The sequence below is a fragment of the Orycteropus afer genome, unplaced genomic scaffold (assembly GCF_000298275.1).
Source record: "Orycteropus afer afer isolate SDZICR_OR568_19922 unplaced genomic scaffold, OryAfe1.0 scaffold00063, whole genome shotgun sequence".
Classification (NCBI taxonomy): Eukaryota; Metazoa; Chordata; class Mammalia; order Tubulidentata; family Orycteropodidae; genus Orycteropus; species Orycteropus afer.
This window is the reverse complement of record NW_006921650.1, coordinates 3615193-3626082: the sequence shown is the minus strand read 5'-3', so window position 1 is coordinate 3626082 and position 10890 is coordinate 3615193. Positions and strand designations below refer to the sequence as shown.

General features: G+C 38.4%; 1 pseudogene; it reads right to left on the bottom strand.

Moving 5' to 3' along the window:
• Positions 1 to 7576: 7576 nt before the first annotated feature.
• LOC103196187 lies at positions 7577 to 8366 on the bottom strand (annotated as a pseudogene).
• Between the last annotated feature and the right edge of the window lie 2524 nt (positions 8367 to 10890).

The window sequence follows — 10890 nt, the reverse complement described above, 5'->3', positions numbered from 1 at the left end:
GAAATGACTCGACGGCACTTAACAACAACAACAACACACAAAGTGACAACAAGAAAAATAGTAATTGTGAAATAATCCAGGCTGGTTTCCCACCAAGTATTAGAGTTTCTAAATATGATCAAATAATAGAAGGATTCCTGAAAAAGGAGTCCTCATTCCTAGGACACAAAATAAACTCAGTATTGGAGGACTCTACAGAGCACACTGGACCTGAACATCAGTGCAGAATTTACTTCATTATTTGCAGTGAGGGAGACTCCTGAACATGAGGTTCACAGGGCCTGAAAGTATGTGTGGTTTCTAAGTTTTTCCAAGGGTCTGCAAGATTGTCAGTTGTCAATTCCCCAAAAGATCACCAGAAAAACCTGTTAGTCAAGGAAAGCTGTTTATTGGATAAGGTAGAACACCACCTTGACAGTCTTAGTAGGGTCTGAAAGAGTGTGTTCAAGGATAAATATTTATATGGTTTAGAAGTCTATACTTAAGTAGTTTAAGGCAAGTCTTTTATGGCAGGAAACTGATAGTGAACAAGTACACTTTTGACATAATAATTTGGAATTGGTGGACATAATATGTTTTGATGAGTAAACCGTTGTTGGATAAGCAAGCTGTTTATACAAGTTAGTAATCTATTGTCCCGATAGGAAAGCTGTTTTCCTAAATGACCAAAGCATTTGTCCAGACAAATTGGTTTGCATAAATTTGCTGACCAATCAGTAAAGTTATTTACAGGTTTACAGTCTTCCTGGATTAGATTTTTCTGGGACAAACAGTTGTATCACGCTGGCAAAGATAGCTTAAGTTCTCAGAAACTTTCTCTTCTATGACTTCTGCTATAACTTGTTTGGGGGTGTACTTGGGAGGTATCATCCTTAAGATTATTTCCCACAAAACAATCAGCTACTATAATTTTTTGTTTCCTCAGAATGTACCTCTTCTTTCAAATGTTATTTTCCTTTCATGATGTGGTAATATTTCTGTTTCCATTTCTATGCAGAAAGGGGTACTGATTCTTTCTTTCCCTTTCTTTTCTTTCTTAGATGTTTTAATACTTTAATGTTCTTCACATGTGCAAAATAAAATACAGACAATGGATAAACAAAAAGGGAAAGACTTTTGAACAAAGATTCTTCCAGAACTCACACTGTCACTGTAGTCAAACAAATAAAGAGAATAATCAAATGAACAAAGGATAAGGTAGTTTAACAAATATTTTTAGTTTGAAAGAATTATTTAAAAAAAAGAAAACAGACTTCCAGCAAGATAATGGAATAGAAAAACAAGCTACCCAGTCCCACTACAATAAGAAACAAGAAATCATTTGAAAAAGATACGAGAATAATCCTAGAACCATGAGCTTCAAAGAGAAGGATAAAGAAGAGGATTCAATACCAACTAGTAGGACAAACTGAATGAAAATCATGAATAAGGAGACAAATGGTGTGTGGACTGTTGACTGCTCTGACAATGTGGCCACTTTGAATATTTGCAAGTGATGTTCTCATCTGGGTAGCAATCTGATAATCAGCTGTGCTTGCCAAGGACTACATAGGCAACCACACTGGTAGCTGGTGAACAGAAAGGGACAATATTCCTCTTGTTCCCCTTGTACCCCATATCCTCCTAGTAAAGAGAGGTGGAACCACCCCCTACACTACTGCAAAACAGTACTATGAGAAACTATTAGAGACCTACAAAAATAGAAGAACATACCATGCTCATGGATAGGAAGACGGGGCATTGTGAAAATGTCAATGCTACAAAGCAATCAATATCTCCAATGCAATCTGGATCCAGATTTCATCAACATTTTTTACAGACATGGAAAAACTAGTCACTAATTTTATATGGAAAGGAGAAAACTCAGGCAAGCAAAGCACTACTGAAGAAAAGAACAAAGTAGGAAGTCTCATACTCCCTGATCCAAAACCTCCTAAACAGCCACCTACAAAACTGTCTGGTATTGGTACAGCAATAACCCAGACCAGTGGAACATAATTGAGAATCTAGAACTAGATTCATTCACCTACAGACAGCTGAACTTTGACAAAGGGTTGAAACCAATTAAATAGGGAAAGATGGTCTCTTTAACATAAGTAAAAATGTACAAGCAGCAGAAGATAAATTAGATGACAGGGACCTTCTAAAATTTAAATTCTTATGCTCATCGAGAGACTTCTCCAAAAGAATAAAAAGAGAACCACAGATTGAGGGAAAATATTTGGCAATGACATATCCACCAAACTTATTGCTAATATATGTAGAAAATTTCAACACCTCAATATCAAAAGACAATCCAATTGAAAAATGGGAAGAGGACATGAACAGACAAATTACCAAAGAAGATATTCAGATGTCCAATAAACACAGGGAGAGATTACTCATAATTACCAGCCATTACTGAAAACAAACTCACTGCCATCAAGTTGATTCCGACTCCTAGTGACCCCCTTTGGGTTTCCAAGGCAGTAAATCTGTGTGTGTGTGTGTGTATGTGTGATTTGGGTGAAAGTTTCCAGAGCAAATTCACTTTCCATACAGCAGTTCACATACACTTTGTCTCATTACATTGACTACACTTTACCACAATGCAACAGCTCCCTGCCATTTCCTCACCATAGTTACCTCTTTCCTATGTCCTTCCCTCCACACACTCCTGCCCCCTGAACTGTCTCCCTGTGCATACCTAGCCCTTCTATTCTCCCATGATTGTTCTCTCCAAGGAGTGTATCTACCTAGTGTAAATGTTCAGCTCATATGCCTCTCTTTTGTTTGGCTGGAAGCCACAGGTATGGGTTCAATTCCAGACCTGAAGGGCAGGTGGGCACCATACTCTCAGTGGTTCCATCAGGCTCTATCAGACCAGCAAACCTGGTCCCTTTTTTTTTTTCCTAAATGATTTTGAGTTTTGTTCCACATTATTCTCCCACTCTATCCAGGATCTCCTACATAGATCCCCCTCTGAGTGGTTCACAGTAGTAGCCAGGCACCACCTAGGTCTTCTGGTCTCATAGTGGTATAGGATGCAGATCACATGGTGTACCAATTGCTTGGTCTAATTGTTTCCATGAATCTTTGGTTTTCTTCACTCTTTTGTGCTCTGGATGAGGAGAAACCTACTGTGACATCTAGATGGGTGCTTCCAAGCTTTTAAGATCCCAGTCGCTACTCACCAAAGTAGGATGTGGAACAATGTTTTGTGTAGTATGTTATGTCAATTGAGCTTGACGTTCCCTGCAACTATGGTCCCAAGCACACAGGTCCAACTATTTGCTCCCTCTGCATAGCTGGCTGTGCTCAAGAAGTGAGTACAACCTTGTCCCTTGTCAGCTCTACTATATACCTTGGAATTCTTACGGAATATAGCAATATACTTGTAGTAACATTGTCTGCCAACCCTATACATGGGCACACTCCTCCCTGCATAGACATACCGAATAGTTCATCCTGTCCATCCATGTATCCACCTGTATATTCATGTTTGCCTTCACTGACAATGCAGCACTCTATGTGAAAAAAAGTTCATCTTTGTTGTCTGCACCTCCCATGCACCTCTCTATGTCTTCCTCTTCCTCAATGCCACCATGTTGATCACTCACATTTGGTATATTGCCCTTCTCTTCACCCAAATCAATACTTATCTCTATCTATGTGTGTTCCCTCCCCTCCCATCCCACCCCTTCTAACCAACAAAGAAAATTTCCTTCCAGATATAAACCTTCTCTTGACTTTGTACAATATTTGGACTAATACAATATTTGTACTTCTGTGATTGACTTATTTCACTCAGCATAATGTCCTCCAAGTTCATCCATGTTATGCGGTGTTTTGCAGATTCTACATTATTCTTTAGGGTTACATAGTATTCCATTGTGTGCATATACCATAGTTGGGTTATCCATTCCTCAGTTGATGGACACCTAGGTTGTTCCCATGTTTTGGCTATTGTAAATAGTGCTGCAATGAACATGGGTGTGCATATATATCTGTTGTTGTCCTGGCTCTCACTTCTTCAGGGTATATATCTAATAATGGAATGGCTGGGTCAAATGGCATTTCCAATTCCAACTTTTGAAGGAATTGCCACACTGCTTTCCACAGTGGCTGTACCATTTGACAGTCCCACCAGCAGTGTATGAGAGTCTCAATCTCTCTGTATCCTCACCAGCATTTGTTATTTTCTGTCTTGTTGAACTTTACTACTAGTGCTGGAGCAAGATGGTATCTCATTGTTTTGATTTGCAACTCTGTAATGGCTAATGATCGTGAGCATTTCTGCATGTTTGTTGGCCGCCTGAGTATTCTCTTTGATGAAGTGTCTGTTCATGTCTTCTGCCCATTTTTAAATTGGATTATTTGTCTTTTCGTTATTCAGGTGTTAGAGTTTTCTATAAATTCTGGAGATAAGTCCCTTGTGAGACATGTCATTGCCGAATATTTTTTCCCAGTCTGTAGGTTCTCTTTTGACTCTTTTGCAGAAGTCTTTGGAAGCACATAAAAAATTTAATTTTTAGAAGGTCCCATTCATCTAGTTTCTCTTCTGCTGTTTGTGCATTTTGGGTTATGCTTGATGGTCTATTTATGCCCTGTTTTAAGGCTCCTGAATTTGCCCTAGTTTTTCCTTGAGGAACTTTATAATTTTAGGTTTCACATTTAAGTCTTTGATCCATCTGGAGTTTGTTTCTGTGTATGGTGTGAGGTACAGATCTTGTTTCATTTTTCTGCAGATGGATATCCAGTTTTGCCAGCACCATTTATTAAACAGATGTTCTCTTCCTCATTTAATGGATTTCGGCCCTTTGTCAAAGATCAGTTGACTATAGGTCGATGGATGTATTTCTGGGTTCTCAATTCCATTCCATTGGTCTATGTGTCTGTGGTTGTACCAATACCAAACAGTTTTGACTACTGTGGCTGCACAGTAAGTTTTGAGATCTGGGAGTGTGAGACCTCCTACTTTGTTCTTCTTCTTCAATAGTGCTTTGCTTATCTGAGGTCTCTTTCCTTTCCAAATAAAATTAATGATTGGCTTTTCTACATCTAAAAAGAATGTTGATGGGATCTGGATTGGGATTGGGTTGAACATGTAGGCTGTTTTGGGTAGTATTGACAGTTTCATGATGTTCAATCTTCCTATCCACGAGGATGGTATAGTCTTCCATTTATGCCGATCTCTTATGGTTTCTTGGAGCAGTGTTTTGCAGTTTTCTTTGTAGAGGTCTTTTGTGCCCGGTAAAATTTATTCCCGAGTATTTTATTTTTTTGGTAGCTATTGTAAATGGTATTGATTTCTTTATTTCCTTTTCCAGCAATCTCTGCTGGTGTAGAGGAGCCCAACTGATTTATGTGTGTTGATGTTGTACTCTGCCACTGTGCTAAATCTCTCAGTTAGTTCCAACAGTTTTCTTGCTGAGTCTCTTGGATTTTCTATGTACAGGATTATATCATCAGCAAATATGGATAATTTTAATTCTTCCTTATCTGTTTGTATGCCTTTGATTTCCCTTTCTTGCCTTGTTGCCCTGGCTTTGTTGTTGTTATGTGCCGTCAAGTTGGACCCAACTCATAGCTACCTCTCCTTGGGTTTCCGAGGTGGTATCACTATGGAAGTAGATTGCCCAACCTTCCTTCTGAGGAGTGGCTGGTGAACTACCAGCCTTCTGGTTAGCAGTCAAGTGCCTTAGGCACTACATTACTGATGCAGAAGAGGCATTTGATAAAATCCAATTCCCAATCTTGGTAAAAAAAATCTCAGAAAAACAGGAATAGAAGGGAAATTCCTTAACATAATAAATGGTATATATGCAAAACCAACAATCAACATTATTGTCAATGAAGAGACACTGAAACTATTCCCCTTGCAAATGGGAACAAGACATTATAATCTCTTTAATATATATAATATAATATAATTATATATTTATAAATATATATATGTAATTATATATAATTATAAATTATATATAAAATATATAATTATATTACATATTTATAATGTTATAATATTATTATTATCTCCACTTCTATTCAACATTGTATTGGAAGTCCTAGCCATTGCCATTTTTAGCCATTGCCTTGGGTATGGTTTTATTTGCCTCTTCCTGTTCTGGAATTCTGATTACACATATGTTATTCTTTTGATGGTATCCCACATGAATCTTAGGGTTTCTTCATTTTGTTTTGATCTTTTTTCTGATTGATCACTTTTCAAAGAAGTATTCAGGTATTTGTCTTCAATCTCACTAATTCTGTCTCCCATTTATTCAATTCTTCTCCTTGCCCATTGAATGTGTTATCTATTTCTGAAAATTTTGTATTAACCTTCTGGATTGCTATCTGTAGATTTTGTATCATTTCTCATTTTTCATTTATTTTGTCATTTTGTTCTTGTACTATCTTCCAAAATTGTTCTAGGGTTTTGTCTGTGTTTTCCTTAATTTTGTTAGTGTTTTCCTTGATCTGTATCTCAATCCATTGAAGGTATCTAAATATTATTCTTTTGAATTCCTTATCAGGGAATTCCAATGCTACTTCTTCCTTGGGGATGTGTTGTGGGTCTGAATCCTGGTTCCTTGCTTCTACTGCTTTATCTTGCTTTTTTGTGTGAACTATGATGGTCTAAGATATTGTGACATTCTTGTGTTATATTTAATTGGTGATTGTAGGTTGGAGTGATTCACCCAAGATTTTAATTTTCTTTGTGTTGTTTGTATGTATCTGAGTCAGCAGGGTACTGTGCTCCTCTGCTAATTGGCAGCACTTAGGAAGAATTCACCACCTGTTTCCTGGTAGGTGTGACAGAGAATGAGAGTAGTGCAGAGATCTTTGTTATCTGTTTGTGAGGAGTAGTTAAGGGTGAGTCGGGTTTGTATTGGCTGCTGTGTATCATTGGCCTGTTGGTGCAGAAGCAAGTGGTGGCTGTCATTCAGTAAGTGGGGTTGTAGGAGGTGCTGGTAGGGTTGCATGTGCATGGTTGCTGTCTCACGCTCAAATAGACAAAAAACACAATTTTAAAAATTAAAAAAAAAGTAAAACCAGGGGACAAAAAAACACGCTTTCCAGTCATGAGTCTCTGGCATGTCCATGCTGTCCTTAGGAGGCAGACCCTATTCTTAGGTCCCTGGAGTCTGAATGAGAACACTGTTGCTTTAAATATCCAAAATGGCTATGCCACTGGTAAACATTCAAAATGGCTTTGCCCTCCAGATAGCTGAAAGTCCATGGTTCAGTTTGTCTCCTTCTTGCTGTTTCTCTTTTCAGTCATCAGCCACCAGTGCAGTTGCCCATGCAGCCCTTGGTGAGCAGGGCCAATATTTAGATTAATTTTCAGGTCCTAACACCACTTGGAAATATTCTAACTATCCATGCCTTCAGGATAGCTGACAGTCCACAGGTCCATTTGTCTCCTTATTCACTGTTTTCATTCAGGTTCTTCTACTAGTTGGTGTTTAATTCACTTCTGTATCCTTCCTTTCAAAGCTCAGGGCTCCAGGATTATCTTCTGTATCTGTGTCAATTGGTTTATCTTTTCTTTGTTAAAGAAGGTCTGTATAGCCTGTCCACCTATTTCTCCATCTTACCCCTCCATAGCTGTTGTACTGCCATTGTTCTTAATTCACTCCAGGACAAGGCCCATGACCTAGATGCTGAACCACTGTCAAGTGTTGTACAAGTTGTTTCCAGCCTTCACTTTGTATTCTAGACCAAAGGGTATTGCCAGAGAGTGAACCCCAGCAGGTCATTGGAAATGATCACCACCATGACCTCACCAGAGCCAGCATTCTTTTGAGCACCAGCCAAAATTACACCAAACTTGGATGCATCCCCTGGCTTGGATAGGAAGATTGAGAACATGTCAGAAACAAATATTCCTTTGACATTGGATATAAAAGCAAATTCTACTCCATGAAGGTTTGTGCAGTAACACAAATAAGAGGTGACAAGGTGAGAGTCCAGATGCTTACATCTAGAATTTTTATACAACTCTCAGTTTGGGCTGGACAGTATTCACAAGTCCTAAACTTCCTGGCTTCTTCATAGTCTTAGCTGATCAAGGTCCTGTCACCATGTAGTCGGCACACCTTCATGCTTTCAGGTCAATCAGGTTTAAGGAGAGAGCACTGACCTGGTTAGAGACACCTCCTTGCACAAAAATCACCCTGTAGTTGCCTGAAACTGCTAACAATTCCTGTACAAGGTTCTGTGTGTTGTTAATTTTAGTGAAAAGTGATGACCTGTGGCTCATATCAAGAACCCTAACACCAACTCCTTTATAGTCTAATAATTCTTTTTCTATCTTCCTTAACATCCAGCACCGCAGCTTGGCTGGTCCACCTAAAGTTGACCACTTGCCTGATGGTATTCATGGTGTGGTAGCAGGGCAGTGAGTCAGGGAAGAGGGGAGATGCGATCATGTGGGCAGCACGGGTAATCTAGAAGTGTCATTGGCATGATTCTAAAGGTATTAAAAAAAACAAACTCATAGTCATCAAGTTGGATGTGACTCATAGCAACCCCTGCTTGGGTTTCCAAGGTGGTTATCACTACGGAAGTAGATTGCCCAACCTTCCTTCCAAGGAGTGGCTGATGGGTTTGAACTACCAGCCTTCTGGTTAGCAGTCAAGTGCCTTATGCACTGCATCACCAGAGCTCTCACCAGTTCTTAAGAAATTGTAGTTAAAAGAGGTTTTACCAGAATTTGACTCTGATTCTTTCATGCTTCCCATGTACACAGCCTTTACAAAGGAAGTTAACTTTCTAGTCTCTCTTTTCTTAATCTGGTTCCTATCATGTACAAGCAGTCTCCAGTTTGAAGATCCATTCCTAAGTGTGTTTTTAAGTAAATCTTTAAGTTGAATGTGTAGTTAAGTCAGAACAGGTACAAATGGTTCTTATTAAGCCTTATTTTTATGCAAGAAAAGACTCAAAGCCTTTCTAATGATTTAATAACTAAATGCACATGCAGCAAGTGAAGGTGATTGTGATGAAGAATCTGTAGTGAGTAAGGGTTAAGTCAATTGTTTCAAAGTGAGGGCATATTCACATAGCATTAAAAGGCAAGGAGGAGTTGTCTAGGATCTCTGGTGACCTAGTGATTAAAGAATTTGACTGCTAACCAAAAGGTTGGCAGTTGGAACCACAAGCCACTCCACGGAGTAAAATGAGGCAATTTACTTCTGTAAAGATTTATAAACTTGGAAACATTATGGAACAGTTCTATGCTGTCCTTGTGAGTCACTATGAGTTGGAATCTACTCAACGGCAGTGGGTTTTAGGAGCTGTTTATAAGTCCAGCTAGTAACTAGGAACTGCTTTTGTGTAGGAAATATCAATCAAATATTATAGCCAGTAGCAATTTCTTGTGACTAGTATTTTGCAGTTATTTCCACTAGAATATAGGCTGAGATAAATTAGTCAGATTGCCCATAAGATCTTTGTGAAAAGCAAACAAGTAAAAGGTTTTCTTTCTCCCATAATTAGTAAAACAAAAAATAAGATCAGAGATGACAGAATCACACTGGTCATTTTGTAATATGAGCTATATTTTATTTTGTTGTTTTCAACTAGAGCAGAAATGTCTTTGCCAATAGTTCAATGAAGCAGTTTGAAGGGAACAGAAGAATACACATTTTACTGCTTGTGTTTTATTAAAACAAAGAAATTAAAATTTCAGTTTGACTCACTAAATGTTAGAAACATTTCTTTCATCCATACCAATGGGCCTTTTAATTTGAGAAGGCAGATTAAGAGGCAAACATACAGAGACAATAAAGATGTATAAAGAGAATAAAGAGAGAGAGATTGAGATTAATCATACTGTATGCACAAGTGTCAAGAGAGAAATACTAGACTTTATGAGTACAAAAACCAGACAAAGCAATGGAGGTGCATGGAATTTAATTAGATATATATTAATATTTATAAAAATTATGATCCTAGATGATAGAACAAATGTAGAAAGAATACAAGAAACGGTCAAGTACAGAGGTTTTTTAACTAGACAGGAAGCTTTTTAAACATGGTAGAAGGCAAAAACTAAAAAAACCTCACTGCCATCGAGTCAGTTCTGACTCATAGTGACCCCTTCTTGGGTTTGCGAGGTAGTATCTCTACGGATAGATTGCCTAGTCTTCCTTCAGAGAAGTGGCTGGTGGGTTTAAACCGTCAGCCTCCTGGTTAGCAGTCAAATGCGTTAGGCATTATGCCACCAGAGCTCCCAAAGAAAGGAAAACCCAACAGAGATGATGAAGCAAGGTTGGCAACAATTGTAGTGGGGTCTGCACACATCTTTGAAGGGCTCTGGTGGTGTAGTCATTAAGGCATTTGGCTGCTAACCAAAACCTCAGTGGTTCAAACTCACCAACCACTCCATGGAAGAAAAATGAGGCAGTCTGTTTCCGTGAAGATTTACAGCCTTGGAAACCCAGTAAGGGTAGCTATGGGTCAGAATCGACCCTATGGCAAGTTTGGCTTGCACACTTCTTTAAAAAGACAAGTGTATAGTGGTCCTAATTGCATAACACGATGAACATAATCAGTGTCACTGAATTAAACATGTAAAAACTGTTAATCAGCAAATATTTTATAATACATATTTTACTACAATTTTAGTGAAGGCTGCACACACATCTTTTAAAAGACAAGTGCATAGCTGTGATGATGAAGGTAATCTGTGCCACTGACTTGTACAAGTAAAAATCATTAGTTGGCAAATACTTTGTAATATGTATCTTAACCAATAACAATAACAATTAACAGTATCATTAATATCGCATGCAAGTAAGATCTTACTGAAGATAATTCAGAAACATTTGCAGCAGTGTATTGACAGAGAACTTTCAGAGGTTCAAGCCGGATTCAGAAGAGGACGTGGAACAAGGGATATCATAG